Below are 16,314 nucleotides of genomic sequence, written 5' to 3' on the forward strand. Positions count from 1 at the left end.
TGTTGTCATCAACTGACAGTGCAATCAGACACCAATAATAGGAAGTAATGCATCTAAAGATTTTGTACAGATGGTAAATTCCTAGCTTTTTTACGGCCTATGTAGAAATTTAACTGGCACTCCACATTGATGGCACTAAAATGTTGATCATGAGTCATGATTTTCTGGTGCATTGGCCCAAAATATACTAATAGAGGGATAATAATTAAACTCCAAGACAGTTTACTACTTACTGCTGTGGCACTAAAGTGTTCGTCATGATTCATAATTTTCCAGTGCTTTGGTCCAAAATGTACTGATAGAGGGATAATAATTAAACTCTAAAATAGTTTATTGCCTACTGTTGGGCAGCATGACTCTAATACAGCAAGCAAGATCCTGGGTATAAAAAAGTGTGAATTTCATACTTAAAAAACCTGCTACAGCTAATATGATGTTAATATGGTATCACTTTAGCTGGTGAATTGTGTGTGACATTTCTAAGTTACATTGGCCACTTCCAGTGATGTAGCCATCACTTTTCTACTGCAAAGGATTTACAGGCCGAGATAACTCCTTGGCGCCTTTTATGCTGTGCAAAATATTTGGACAGTGACAGTTAATCCACTCCAAGAAATGCTGTCAGGAAATAAGTAATGTCTAATCAGAAGGATGGCATTTTCGAGCAGAGTTTTTTATGAATCCATTGCCAGGAATGGATTCTTTGGGTTCCTCCCCTCCGCTTTACTTTGAAGGATTTATATTATTTATTTTCTTAAACTAAAAGTTCAAGACCATTAAGGAAATGCAGTTCATCTTTAAGATGAATTGCAAACCAATTGTGCAGTATTTCACATTAATGATCTGGTGCATACTGAATAGCATGCAGAGAAGCAGAGTATCAGTTCTCTCTTTGCTGAACACAGCAAAACATTGCAATCGAGAATGTAATTAGCATTAAAAGCAGAGTACAGAGGTTACAGTTGGCTAAACTATTAGTTATGAATAACTTTGGTCAAAAAAACATAAACTTTTCCAGGTTGAAAATGAGTTGTACAGAAATCAGATCTTGAAAGCAGTCATTTGTTGGCTACCAGTCAGAGTTCAAAGTTACAGGTCATCTGTAAACAATTTTCAATGAACTAATGAACAATTGAAACTTCTGTTATTTGATTTTTACAGGAGATCACATACATCACTAGGTAGTTTTCTTCTTCTGGAAAAGATAGTTGCCATGCTAGTAATTATTTCCACCTGTAATGAATTTCCTATTTTTTTTAAAGATGTACATCCAGTGTGAGCTACAGCATCATGTATAGCAGCTGAAATCTTACTTTTAAATGACCAATGATTATCAAATAGCTTTTAGGGTAACTAACCGTTTCCTAAGGAAAGGATTTATTCTTATTCTGTATCTGGTTCTGCTGGTGAAAGTTTGGACGAAATAGGCTAGAGAGTGTATCTTCATGCCAGGTGCTAAAATCAGAGGATACTGGCCAGAGATTCAAGAAATAACTTTCATAGTATCATTATAGTGATGTGAAAATCAGACTTGTGTTTTTATTCTGTTCTATTTACAATTAAAAAATCCAACAACCTATACAAAACATTAAGATAAAGCATTAGGAGAAACATCGTACAGTCTAAAAAAAAATGTAAACAAGGGAAATGTATGTTTTCCTCACATTTTTCTTTGAATTGAACTATTATTTCAAACAGGAAAGGCATCTGTAAAGCTTTGAATGATCCTTTGTTGTGCACATTTGGTCATATAACAATGCTGAGCTAGTAGATTGCTAAAAAGAACATGAAGAGGTAGCTTCTATGAATTTGTCAGTAAGGCAACGAAAAGAGGAGAAAGCAGGATTCCTGTTAGTTGTACCATACCCTTGCATTTCTGTTTCTTGAGAGCTAAGATGTAATGGTTTGCCAAGAAGAACAGCATGATTTTCATACAAGAGTATTTTTTAAAAGGCAGTTAAGGAGTTATTTTTAGCTTCGCAACATGATGGCTTGTTAGTACTTTTAGCATATAGGAGACCAGGCAGATAACCAGACATTTAAGCACACTTCCTTCATATTAACATTAATTTTCACCTGTTTTAAATTCTTCTTGGACATTCAGTAGGAATTATCTCCCAGAACACAGTGAGAAAAACACTATTTCAAAAATGCAAGGTCATTTCTTAAGTAGAAGCTCTATCTGGACCTCCATAAGAAGCCAGTCAACTCTCACAAAGGAGAGTTTATATGGTCACTGTCAAGTTCCCAACACTGTCTAACCAGATCATGTATTCATAACACAGGACCAAACTCCTACATCAAAGAGATGATTTGGGAGAGGATGAAGGGAAATGCAGTGGGCAGAGATTCAGTAGTTTCCCTGTGTCTAAGCACTCTGCCAGACCAAAGAAATTGTGCTTCTGATTGTACCTGCCTCGAGTGTTTCCTAGTGCCCGCTCAGTTAAGTGATTTTACTCCTCAATAAGTGTAATTGTGGTCTGTGTGAGACTTGACCCCATGCCCTACTCACAAGTAGGATGCTCAGATGGCGTGTCCCATATGCACATCAGCCTTTGGCAACTGAAAGTGCTAGTCCCTGTACAGAGAGTGTTTTAAGAGGAAAGTAGCACCTTTAAGCATTTTTACAGAATAATGATAATAATAATAATCATAATCATAATCATAATCATAATAATTGTAATAAAAAAATGCTTTCTTCAAAGAAGACCTCAGAGGAATATAAAATAGTTTGTGATGCCTAGATTCTGCGAAAAACATGTTTAAAATCAAATAGGTTTTTTTGCAAGTAAATTGTTAAGTAAATTCTCTGTTGCCTACATTGATTGCTGCCTTCATTACACTGCTTTAGCCTTAATAGGTTTACTTTTGTGCGATTAATCTCTTAGCTCTTTCATCTGACTCTGCTAAGGTGCTGTGAAGCCCATAGGTTGCTCTTCAGTAGCTCCCATGCCTTCATTAGCAGTGGCCTTCACTGCTCCCCCTGCAGGTCCTCTCTTCTAGCCTCTCCCTATGGATTCCTGTCCCATTGCCCTGGCTCTGACCCTTGTAAGGCCAGTTCTCTTAATACCACTCTTACCTGAAATACGTGGCCTCTATTATGCAAGAAACTTCTGCTGATCTAGGGGCTGGGATTTTCAGGCCCTTTCTGGATGCAGTTCTCATTTGGTAGCAAACACCTTAGCATTGCTGGTATACCCTGAATGTCTTATCTAGGGCAGAGAGGTCTAACTGCAGTGAAATCCTCCAAAGTGGCATTTCAGAGCATGCACAGTAAGGCAGCTGCTCCAGGAGAATGCTCCCAAATGTGCTTGCTGATCTAAATATATTATCCAAAATAATAAATTAATCTTTAGCTCTTACTTGGACAGCTCCTATCCCCTCACAGCAGGATGGATGAAGGGCAGGCGCAGAACCAGAGGACATCCGAGCCTGTCCCAAAGCAGCAACAGGAGGCCTGCTCAGAGCCAGAGTCAGGCAGTGATCTCTTGGTTATCATCTGGGAAGCAGTCACACTCCACAAACTGAGCTGACTGTAAACTACTCTTGACAGTTTTAATTTCTCCGGGGGATGTCTTTATTTAACTGTCTCTCCATATCTCATGTTGACTTTTATGAAAGGCATCACCCTGCTGCTGTCTTTCTGTCATGGAGTAGGAAGCTCAGTAAGTATATTGAGGGATGAAACCAGTGAGATAAAGACATGAAGATCCTTTGATGGATAATTATGTTCTTCAATCTATCACTCAATAAATAAATAAATAAAAGAAGGGGAAGGGGAAAGGAAAGAAGAAGGGGAAGTGGAACAGGAAGGTTCATCAAAACTAGCCTTGAATTAAGTGAGCAGTAAGTCAAAATAATCCTCATTTACCCCTCACTATTTTTCTTTGGAGTCTCTGGTTATACACTGTGGATGAAGCTAACACTCAAAATGCAGATGCTGAGACAGGGAAGATGGCAAAGAGGTTGCCATGCAGAGCAAAGGAAGAGGAAGGTTCCGGCTTCATGAACGTTTGGGTAATTCAGAAGGGACTGAACAGGTTAGGGAAGTTTTCAATAATCAGTAATAAATTTTAGAAGGTCTGAAGAACATCTCCCTCCTTCCCCAAGAAAACAACAACAACAACAAACAACAACAAACTGCCAAAGGTGTGTAATATATTAAAAATTGACAGGGATCAAGAGATCAGAGGTCAGGTTTTGTCTTCTTTATCGTGTTGTACTAATACATCCAGCCCAAGTAAGTCTATTTTACATGGGAATGGTGTTAACTGGGAAAAAAAAAAAAAAAAAAAAAAAGAGAGAGAGAGAGAGAAAGATCGTGAGCCCCTGATTTAGAGGAGAAGATTATTCTTTCTAGAGGCAAAGGATCACCCACGTACCCAGCATGCGTTTATAGACCAGGGAGAGAGTAACATGAGTAACATGATTAGTGGAGCTCATTCAGTATTAGTGTACACGGTGGCTGTGCTCCTGCTAACAGCAGACCTTAGTAGGAAAGGCTGAGATCCTCATGAGATCCTCCTTCCAGATCACAAGTAAGTTCCTTTGTGATTTCACAGATGTCTTCTCTAGAAAATAAATATTTCAGTGAAGTAAAGTTCCAAGAAAATTCTACAGGTCAAACCGAGACAAGCAAGTAGGACTCAGTTAAGTTCAACCTGACTTCCAGGAGCAGAACCACTAAAGGTAGAGGAAGAAAAAAAGTCAAAAAGCAGAGACACTTTCTTTGTTCTGTGAGCAAAGTGGACTAACCCGTAATTGTACATCTTCTGAAGAGGAACTATATTGGGTAGCATAAACAAGCGTAAGTAATGACATAGTTAAGTTTATGTGGAGTTATAACCTCTGAGAGTTTTTAGATGCTTCAACAGAAGGAGGACAGGAAGAGACTAAGGATGAAACAAGCAACAACACAGGACTGCTTGGGACAGAAGTCATTACACACTGGGTATGGGCTTCTCTCTCAGATTAAATCTGTTATACAGCAGAGGTGACCACTATCCTGTTATAGTATATATATTCTTAACCGAATAAAACCCTTGGCAGTAAAAGATCCTGTCTGAAAATGCTTACTACTCTATGTCTGGGATCATCTGAAAAATAGCAGGAGAATATATGTTGCTGCTACTTGGATGTTATGGAAGTCCAGGAATCAGTGTGGAATCTGTGATCTCTGTGTAGGTTTGGAGTTTGCAAAAACAGGTTCACCCCTTCACAGACTGTTTAAGTCTCTTTTTAAAACAATCCTCTGCCTTCCCAAAGAAGTGAGAGTCCATAAAAAGTTCAGTAACATTTCAGTAAATTCTATAGGTAGTACACGGTGTAAGCATCATTCGCTTTCTGGCCTTGAGAATAGAGTTAACTAAATGAGCCTTTAAATCTCCTACCTAAAGCTGCCGCAGTCCCTTGGAGATAGCCCATGAATTTTAGTGGATATTGAGTTGGCTCCTAAGGGACTAATTTCCAAAGGAGTAAAAGATGCAGTCCTGATCTGGGTGGAAAATGGGCTGCCCAAGTGAATGACTGCTGTTGTATTACATGACCAAAAGCCTCTTTACTACCCCAATCCATATCAACTAGCCAGTCGTAGGAGGCAAGAAGAGGGGACAACAACTCCTCCTGCCCTATGAAAATAATTATGCTACTATAATCACAGATGAAGTTCCTCAGTCTGAGTTTTCTCCCTCTTTCGTGCTCTCTTGAGCCAAATCCTGCAGTCATGTCAGCCTTCAGCCAGACCCCTCGCTGAACTCGGAGGAAGCCCTAGCTAAGCAAAGGCAGAGTCAGGCTGGAGAGCCACTTGCCTTTTAACAGCGTTTTCTTACGGAAATCAGCCCGCACATTGCTTGTGTGACAGATGGCGTTTGGCATCAGGAGAGACAGCTGGGAGTCTGGCAAGGCGCCTTCCTGTCTTCCTCGGTCCTCGGGGCGCGGGGGCCGGATGCATTCGCAGTGCAGCTCCGGCAGAGCCCTGTACCTGGAGCACGAGACGTGGCCCTGGGTGCGGGTTGCAGGGTTTCGCCTGTCGGCTCCTTCGACTGCTTCGAAGTTTTGTGAATACATCACACGTTAGAGTTGGGCGGACGGTAAATTTTACTATTTCAATTTGCCTTATATTTCATTATCCGCTTAACTTTTTAATTAGACTGCTCGAATAAAATAATCAAATTTTATGAAGCTTATTTTTTTGTTGGGTAGGCAAACACTACAGATATCAAAACGTAATACAAAGGCAAATACTCAGGACCATCAAGGCACCCTGTATCCATAATGATTCATTTATAATGCACTCAAGTTCTAGTACTTTAGGCTAGTTTAACTGTTCAAACACATTATGCTTCAGATAACTCCATCTTGGGAACAGAGAGCTGTTTCAAACATTTCGAAAGTGATGTGTTCAGGAGTTTAAAAAAATAAAATATGCTGTCATAAACAGTCCTATAGGCAATTTGAAACTTAGGCATCTTGGAGACAAAGCTAATTTAGTCTTCCAACCATTTTGTCATATCTACTGCTCAAATTTCTTTGAAAAAATGTAAAAGAATAACATTTGGGGACATATTTCTTGCTAAAGCCAGTATTTTGCATTTTCTTATGTATAAACTAAATATCTGATAAGGGCAATGAATTAATCTTTTCCTTTATGTTCTTTGAAAATAACTGGATAAAGAAAAATTATTTTGTAGTAATTGTTGCCCCCCTTCTTTTAGTGGCAATATTTATTAACAAGCTAGGAACAGTGATGGACCAAGCAAAGCTTAATGCTGTCTGACAAGCCACTCACAATAAAACTGCTTAGTGTCATCTTTGCTTAGCTCAGGCATTCTAACTTTGCTTGCCCCTTGGTCCACTATGTCAAAGAGATAAAAATAAAATGCCCAGGAAAGAAAAAATTAGTCTTATTTCAATACTAAAACGGTAGGAGTGAGATACAAGAAACAAACTCAGTCAGATTTCTGTATACTACCCAGAGCAGAAAGTCTTCTTTTCCCAGCAGAACTCCAAATTGGACAGATGACCTAATCTCATGGCATTTACTCCAGGAAAACTGCTCATAGGGCTGCAAATCCTTATGTACAGGAAAATTCACATACAATTCACGTACAAGCTTTTTCCAGGTACAAGACCCACTGTATCTGCCACACGGGATTCCCTGCCAGATGTGTCAGGAAACTGTAATTGTAGACAGCCAAAAATATCCTGAATTACTAGTCTTAACCCTGTTGTCTTTAAAGAGGAAAGGGGCAGAAAGAAAACAAGCAAGCCACTGAATGAACAATAAGCAATATTAACTTTGGTTTCAATGGTTTTTTTTGATCTCCTTGGGGGGAGAGCTTGAAAAGGACATTACCTACTAAAATCCATACATTAAGTAGTTGAAATATATTATAAGGAAGCAGTATTATTGTATTTAACGGCATACTAAGCCTTCCAAGTTTACTGTGGATGATTTCAATATTAACATAGGAAAAATAATTATTACTATCATCTGGTAAACTGAAATATTATTTAAGTTAGTTATACCCCAAAAAAACTATATCTGATGTGCTGTCTCTCACCTAAACCTAAGACTACAGTTTTTCTTTGATGATCAGTGTTACTTATTTCCTATTCCAGGAAAATTGTCTTCAATAGAAATATATTTTAATTAATTACAGTAAAAGGATAAATAAAATTATTGGAAATTCTTACAATGTCTTTTCAGCAATACATTGAAATTCATTCTGGTACTATATTCTAACTGGGAAACTTATTTTCTCTAGAGTTTGGTGTGTGGTTATTTTATTACCTGTCTTAGACCTGGAATTGGACTGAGCAGGGAACTGAACCTATAATAATGAGGTAAAATTGAGGAGGAAGGAAAGGGCACTGGCTTGCTCCATTTAGAGATTTTTGTAATCCTTTTTTTTCCATATCATCATAGGAAAAGAGAAACTTATCTTTTGGGACTTTGCCACATTTGATATTAGTTGTTGTGACCTTCTCATTGGTAGAACACTTTCCTGACTCATCTTATTAAGTGTTTTAGGTGAATTAATAGCACAGGTGCATTAGAGTTGGAATCTATCTTTTGCTCCTGTGACAGGAATTTCTCAGACTATCTTTTTTAACATAACCCACTTTTCTGAGGTATCACTTGAGTTTTCTCAGGAATTTATAGAAGCTGAAACTCTGTTTCAAACAGGTCAAATACCTTTACTCTCTCTATAGCTATTATTAAACTTGCTTCTTAACAATTTTACATAAGTAGCCCTTGAAGACAAAGTGACCTCTTCTTTCTCTACCAGAGACTTTCTTTTCTGAAATTGCTCTTTTAAGCGAGGGAAAATACTCGGGTAATATCCATGTTTACTCCTAAAGCAGCTACATGAGAAACCCTTTATAGCACCACATGACTGTGCCATAGTGTGCATAAAACTTATTGACTTAGGTAAGGAAAACACATAACACTCTCAAGGGTGCAGTTCAGAAAAGGCGTTTCTGTATAATTCTTAAAGTCATCAAACTTTCCATCTTTACCAGAATACATAAAGCGATGAAGGTAACCAACATTTCCCTGAAAGAACCCATCCTCATAACTTTTTCGGTGTAAAAGCTTGAACTCTTCAAAACCAGACTATTTTTAACGAGCTTGTTAAAATGTTTACAGTGCTCCAAGAAATGAGCCTGGACGATCACAGCTTCCACTTGGCTGCTTCCAGTACCCAAACTCCCTTGGTCTGAGCCGGCTCGCCCAGCTGCACGCTGCAGTGTAGCCTGTCCTGCAGATCCAAAGGACAGAGGAGGGGAAAAGAGCAGTGTTATGACTTTTTTCTGTAGCTACTGATATTATCTGCTATGCATAAGTCCTTTTTGAAGCCTCCCGAGCAAAATATGACTGCATATTTTAATTTTCTTAGCCAGAAGTTTCCCAAACCACTTTTTTCCCCCTAGAAGGTGAGATCATATCTGTGACATCTTCTATCTGTCTACACACGAAATTTGTTTCGTTCTTTGATAAAAACTAAATAACAACTTCAGGTTTGCTTGCCTCGACCAAAATGTACCAGGATTTATGACCTGACATTTGCAGAGTATTTGCAACCTTGAAACTAACAATTTTTATTAAATATTTCATGTAAACCACAAATCACAAAAATGGCTATGTGAATTTTTCAAAAGATACACTGAAAAAATAGTAAAGAAAGTCAGCACAGTGGATGCCATAAAATGCACATTTTAGAGTCTTTGTCGGCACACTTGGCTATAATAAATACAATTTTATGAACAAACAAACGTTATCCTTCCAGTTATTTTGTTTATCCCTGTGAAACAGTTCACTGAAAACTTCCAGACTCTCTCAACATTTAATGAAATAATCAACAAAACCCTATAAGTATGTAAGCTACTAAATTTTCCAAGCATCATATATAGAAATATGTATTTTTTCACATTGAGTAAAGATTCTGGAAAGACTGTAAAAACTCAACAAGTAATATTAAATTAGAATAGTATGGATAAATGTTTTTGTAGTGATACCAAGTTTAGTCCCCTGGCAGTCGATCTGAAGAAACTTTTTCACTGAAACTATTTCAATGTAGAGTGAAGCAACAGAAGACTCAAGGGATTTTGTATTTTTGTTTTATTCTTAATGACACAAGCAGTAAGACAGGGACAATTTCATGAGGCCATGGGAAAAGAAGAGGGCAGCTGAGGAGTTGGACTAGGTGAGAGAATAAGGTAGAATATTGTTCCAAGATTCACCAAAATGTCCCTCCACAGATGGCTACATCAGCAAGGTTCCTGCCTCAGACCCTTGTAGACAAACTCCGTGGAAGTATTAGTGATGTAATGGATTTAGAAACTATGTTCTCACCTCTTTCTTAGTCATTGCTGAAGCATCTTGAAGAGTCCAAATGTCAAAGATGTATTTCAATGAGTAGAAGTAGGCTTCACCAAGTATTTTCACATTCCTCATATTACATCTTTAAACACAAAATAGCCATTTGGCTGTGCCGTTCTTCCCAGGATTCCTTACCTTTTCTGGAGATGTAGTCACATGTGGTTACATGAAAGAGTGCTGTCAGGAAGATAGGCTAGAGGCAGTTACCTTCTCAGAGCAGTCACATTTAGGGTGCCTTCACAGACTTGACTTTAACAGAAGAAGCTGGATAACCTATATATCAGTTGCAGAGCAAGTGAGCAAGCAGAAACAGATTAATTTATTCTGTCAGCCTATTATGTCCAACATTTCATCTTATATGGGTCATCACACAAAAAAAAAGAGATAGAAAAATCAGTCTGACATGATCTCCTAATGTCTGATGAGTCTAGAAAACAAATGGTATAACATAAAGATCCAAATAAAAAGCAGCACCATTTTGATTTGAAGAAATAGAGCCAGGTCTCGTGACAGGAGGAAAGAAACCTTTAGGAGGTGCTTGGAGGTGTGAAATAAGCTTTGAGGGAAAGTCCACCTGCTCTGATTTTCGTGAGATGAAGGTTGGATCCCATAGCTAGAAGGGAAATGAAGACAAGATTTGTATATTTACTGTTGCTGACGGTAAATGCTTTGCTCGCCGTTTTGGAGACTCAGTTTGCCGCTGGTGAACACCCTTGAGCATCAGTGCAGAACCTCTAACTCTTCTCAAGCCCATTATGCAAAGGGGAATGTTGCAGCAGTGATGAGGGACTGTCCTGTGGTATAATAAAAATTCAGAAAGCATAGCTGGATTTATTGCTTCAGGGCTCAATCTTTTTTAAAAAAAGATGCAGCCGTCTTGCTTGGTCCCAGGCCAGATTCATCCCTGTATTTCTCCACTGACTTAAGTCTAGACATACTTTAATGAATCTGGCTTTTCTCTGGAATATTTATTTTTACAGTCCACATTTGATTCTCAGGACTGTGCCCAGTTTTGGGAACAGAACAGGACATGTTGGGTTCAGCCTGCATGACTCTGTGTTGGCTGCTCACTGCATGGTCTTATGCGTCCGTGTTATTGCACTCAGAGACTTAGTCCCTTGGGAGCTGTGGCTTAAGTGGGAGTTTTAAGTGACATTGCCAGTCCCTTATGAGGTGTGAATGATCACAGCTAGCGTTGCCAAAGCAGGAAGGGAAACAAGTCTGATGTTTGAGAAGTGTGATCTCATGCTTTGATTCCTTAGCTGGTAGCCTGCACGACATGAGAAAGGCAAAAGATGAAGGGCATGGGTTCACTAACACATTAGCCGTTGTCTAAGATGCCCAGCTGGATGCTCCAGGTTCTGCTCACCAGATCTAGGAGCAGGAAAAATTTTACAGTCCTGACTGGCTGGGATTCAAAACATTTTCTCCTTCTTCTGCAGATATGGGTCCAGTTTGTTTGCCTGGGTGATGTGGGACTATCCCAGCTGCAACAACCAGCAGCAACCTCTGGTACTGGTGGTTGTTCTGACTCCTTTGATACTTTCCATGCCCATGTTTCAGTAACGTAAGGCTGAAATGCTCTACTGTAACTAGTTTGAGTATATTCTCAATGGTTAAACAGTTGGAGTTAAATTACTTGAATTGGAACAATCTAATGGTTGCTCCTAGTCATAAACTCCTTGAAAAAATGTTTGGTGTAACTCACAATCTACTGTGTACGAAAACAGTCCAACTGGCCACATATAAATTTTTAAGATCTGGTTGATTTATTTGTGAGTACTAAAAGCTCTTTTCCTGTCTGTGATGGAAAGTAGGTTAAAGAAATGTGGCTAACCTACTCTTGCCTTAGTACAAATCTCATCTATGCCATCATAAATTAATCTTGTAGGTATAAATCAATGTGAAGTTATGCAAGTGGAGTCTGCTTGGCTGCATCAAATTTTATCTAAAATAACAGATTTTCTTTTTGAGCAATGAACCTGTATTAATAAATGTCTGAAGGCTGAAAATATTATCACTCATATAAAAAGCTTCCTTTCAAAAATTTATTAGTGAAAATTCAAAAAATATGGAAAAATAATTTTCTTTCCTCATATCCTTCCCTCTCTATTTCCCTATTTGTCCTACAGGAAAAAAAAAAAAAAAAAGAAGAAGAAGAAGAATATATAAAATCTTTGAAAGTACATGTATGTAGACTATTCAAACAGGAAACATTAGTCAATTTGTTTATATGTTGAAAAGAAATTTGAAACTGGCAACTCAAACATTTTTGGAAACTCAAATTCGTCTTACCTAAATTTTATAAAAACTCCAAATGAACGTCACAGAAAAGTAATGTTTGGCAAAATACTCTTTTCTGACAAAATGTATTTTCTTGGGAAAATGGTGAGTCATCTCTAATGTTTCAAAGACACTGACCTCATTGTTGATGCTACACATGCAATTAACTTTCTCTTCATTCATGTAGGAAGTCATCATTTGATTTATTACTGTGATTATTTCCTTGTTGATACAAGGAAAGGAAAGGAAAGGAAAGGAAAGGAAAGGAAAGGAAAGGAAAGGAAAGGAAAGGAAAGGAAAGGAAAGGAAAGGAAAGGAAAGGAAAGGAAAGGAAAGGAAAGGAAAGGAAAGGAAAGGAAAGGAAAGGAAAGGAAAGGAAAGGAAAGGAGGGAAGGGGAGGGGAGAGGGAGAGGGAGAGGGAGAGGAAAGGGAAGGAGTTATCTAAAGGCCCCACTTTACCCCCCAAGCCCCACTTTTAGCATAGGCTAAATTAGTTTCAGGTCCCCACAGCCAGCTTTCTAATTCCCGCTAGTCACAAGTGAAGAGATGGGGAGCGTCTGCACTGATGTGTGTAGCCTGGGTCCCTATCCAAAGTGACGGCACGGGCTTATCATAGCTTCTCAAGCAAATTGTGGGAGCTCAGATCACCCCTGACGTACAGAGAAGATCCTCTCCTTGACTGATGCAGCTCCTGTGGCCCTTGATTCACTTTGCTGAGCTATCATGTGGTGCAGGATAGGGGGACTGCAGAGTCATAGCTAATTCTTGAGTATGAGTACCAAACTTTGACAGGAGACAGTAGTGATGATGGACTCCAATGCTAATGAAGGCAGTACTTATGAACTAGTATCTCTTCCTTAAATTTACTAATAACTTAGGCACTTGAAGCTTTTATTTGGCTAAGAACTATTTTATTTGACATAAGAAATATTTTCTAAAATGAAGAAAATTCAGAAATTCATATTGGGCCAACCACGAGAGCTGCTGATTAATTCACCTTCTTTCCTGTGCAGAAAGCCCAGAAAAAGTCAATGAGTATTGCAGAGGGTGAAAATCCAGTAGCTGATTTCAAAAAAGTATGATCTGAATAAAATATACTATCTAATTTCTAACTTCTAAAACAATGCTAACTTCTGAAGCAGTATGTTTAAGTTTTTCAGCCTTTTCCCAAGTCTGGTTATTCCTTCCCATTTAGTTCACCATCGGAAAAAGGTGAAGAATTGGACATCATCATGTACAACATAGCATCCAGTTTCTGGTTGCAACTAGCTCTGTTCCTTTTACGAAGCATCTCAGCTCATCCCAGTACTGAAAATCACTTTGAAGATAATAAAATAAGTTATCCTAGAATTTTCAATATTCTTCAAGATCAGGAGCATGACTTTTTAGATCAGGCTTTTTTCCTACCTATTTAAAAAGAGCTAACACCATTAACTTGTTAATTTAGCTAAAAAATAGCAATAAAGTTGTCTGCTTAAGAAGACAAAGCATGGCTAATGATCTAGATGTGCTGGATTTCTGAAATTTTCTGGAGTCCCAGGAGTCTTTACTGCATCAACACCATTCATTTTATGTTACAGGGTTGGTATTTAGGCCAAAATATTCCATACAGCCTGCAGAGGTCACAGCCAAACATCTATTTTTTTTTCTTTTAATTAGATTGATATTACCCATTACTGATATTTCCTCGCCTCTCTGCAAGTGGATGGCAATGACTATTTAAAGTAAATACCCTCTGCTTCCCAGCCCGAACTGATTTCTGTGTACATTGCATTCTCTATTTCCTGAGAATGATTTATTTCCGTAGCTTATATTTTCTTTATAAAGCACAGTGGTCAAAAAAAGACATGTGTATTTCACCATGCCTTGAAAATACACTTTATAGCCTTTATAACAGAAGTGAAACAGGATAGAAAGAGGATTCTGCAGGTTGTGCAGTGATATCTTTTTATTCCCAGCATCTCTGAAGTCCCATTTCCACTCTTGGTATTGTCCTTGCTTCCTCTGTCACTTGAGACTATCACTTCTATTAGTGTAGCAACGGTGTTATAGCCTATAGATGCACATTGCTATAAAGTATAATGAGAATTGTCCCCCAATCCTAGCACAAAGCCAATGGAAAACAACCATGCTGTTAGTCTGTTACTTGACTGTTTCCTAGCAAGGCTTTCTAAATTTAAATTGTTTTGAAAGCAATATAAAACAACATTAGGTGTGCCAACACTAGTTAGAACGTTGTTCAGTTTATGGCTTAAATATATGGTATTGATAGATTTAGAAAGAATTCAAATTCTCAATTACACAGTGTTGTTCAACTTAATGAATGAAGAATCTGGTCAAGTAAATTATCTCTTTCTGCCAACTGTTTTCTCTAATTTTACTGTTAATTCTACCACTGTCAATTTATGTATTTAAACTCTTTATAAATATCTTCCACTTCATATAAAACATGTTTCCCAAAGTTCCCATTAAAAATCACACACCTGATGAGTAATGCATTTCAACTATCTCTTTGTTGCCTCAAATCAGATTTTCACTGTGAATTACAAAGCCCCAAAGAGATTTAACTCTAACATCATCTCCATCAGTTTGAAATTCATTTGCCTGGAGGTTTATGATGCTTACAACTATATCTCACTACATACTGAGGTTTTATGGGTGATTTCTGATTTAAGAACAAAAAAAATCTATTTTAAGCACCAATTGGATTTTATTCAGATTGTCTTTCTTTATAAGAAAATGGTGATTCTTGATTTTAAAATAACTGTCAGGGTAACTTGGCATTTCAGTGTCACACTGCAGTAACTGTTCTTGGATGCTTCTGTGCTATAGTTTTGGATGTTGAAGTTATTTATGAGATGATGGTAACACTATGGAGAAATAGAAAAGTTCTCACTCTGGCCCTGTTCCAACATAAATCAAAAACAACTCCTGCTAAAGCTCATTATGAGATTGGTGAAATGGAGAGCAGATTCCAGCCCAGTAGGACTCCTCTTAAACAATATATTGTACTGAAGTGTGGAAGCACTTTTAATGGCTTTGGATAACCATTCATCTGAGCAATGTGATTCATGGCTCTGTCAAATGTGGTGTCATATCATCCTTCCCCCAATTTATTTCTATTTTGATACTTTTTTCATAAAGACCAATGCTGCATTTTAGTGGGAATTGGCTCATGAGTAACAAAGGAAAGATGTTTTCTGCAAAGGTGTTTAGGGAAAAGTTAGGACAAGCTCTTGTCTGAGTCAGCTTGTTCAGTCCACACCAGATATAAATGAGCATAAGAGCTGTTCTTGAGTGAAAATGAGTTTACTTAAGAGCTCACATGGTCTGGAGTCTACACTCAGTTGCAGCTGCTTATCTGTGAGATAAAGTGCTAGCATTAAGCAAGAAAAAGCTTTATAGTCCAGACTTGCAATCTTTAGAGTTCTTCTGAAAAAAAGGAGTGTCTTCAGGAATGGCCAGAGAACAGGTCAGTCAACTAACACAGAAATATTGGGGTTGAAGTCTGTTCTTCTTTCTTCAGACTAGGAAATGGAATTTCTCCTGTTGTGAATACTATAGAAGAATCTGTTCCCTGATTAATTTCTAACATGATCACAAGTCATATCCTGGACCAAAGGAACTTCTTTTCTAAATAGTTTCATTGCAGCAGTTGCAATCCCTGAAAAATATGATTTTGATGTAGAGATATTTTGTCTGAAAACTGCTGAGCATTTGCACTTTAGTATATCAGATCAGAAACCACTAGGTGAGGGATAGTTAGAGCAAAGCAAAGTTGCTGTACTATCCTATGCCAGGTGACAAGGGGACTTTGCACACTGTGTACAGTCTCTGACAGCTCTACCCCCCCCCCCCCCAAAAAAAAAAAATCCAGAGATAAGCGTAATCCATTATTTCACTGCAATATAGCTGAGTTTGATATGATAAACCACTCTCTCACCCTGTTCAGGTCATCAAAGCTATTGCTGTTGCTGATGCGATGGTGGTTTCAGCGGCGTGTGGCGGTGCGCTGCACAGAGTAGTCCTGACTGCTGCACAAAGGAGCACTTCTCGCTGCTGTACAGGCTCGTAGGTGTTTCACTGTGCAGCACCAGGAAAGAAAGAGAGACCTGGCAGAGTCAGGATGAAGAGACAGTATGCAT

The sequence above is a fragment of the Rhea pennata genome, chromosome 2 (genome assembly GCF_028389875.1).
Source record: "Rhea pennata isolate bPtePen1 chromosome 2, bPtePen1.pri, whole genome shotgun sequence".
Classification (NCBI taxonomy): Eukaryota; Metazoa; Chordata; class Aves; order Rheiformes; family Rheidae; genus Rhea; species Rhea pennata.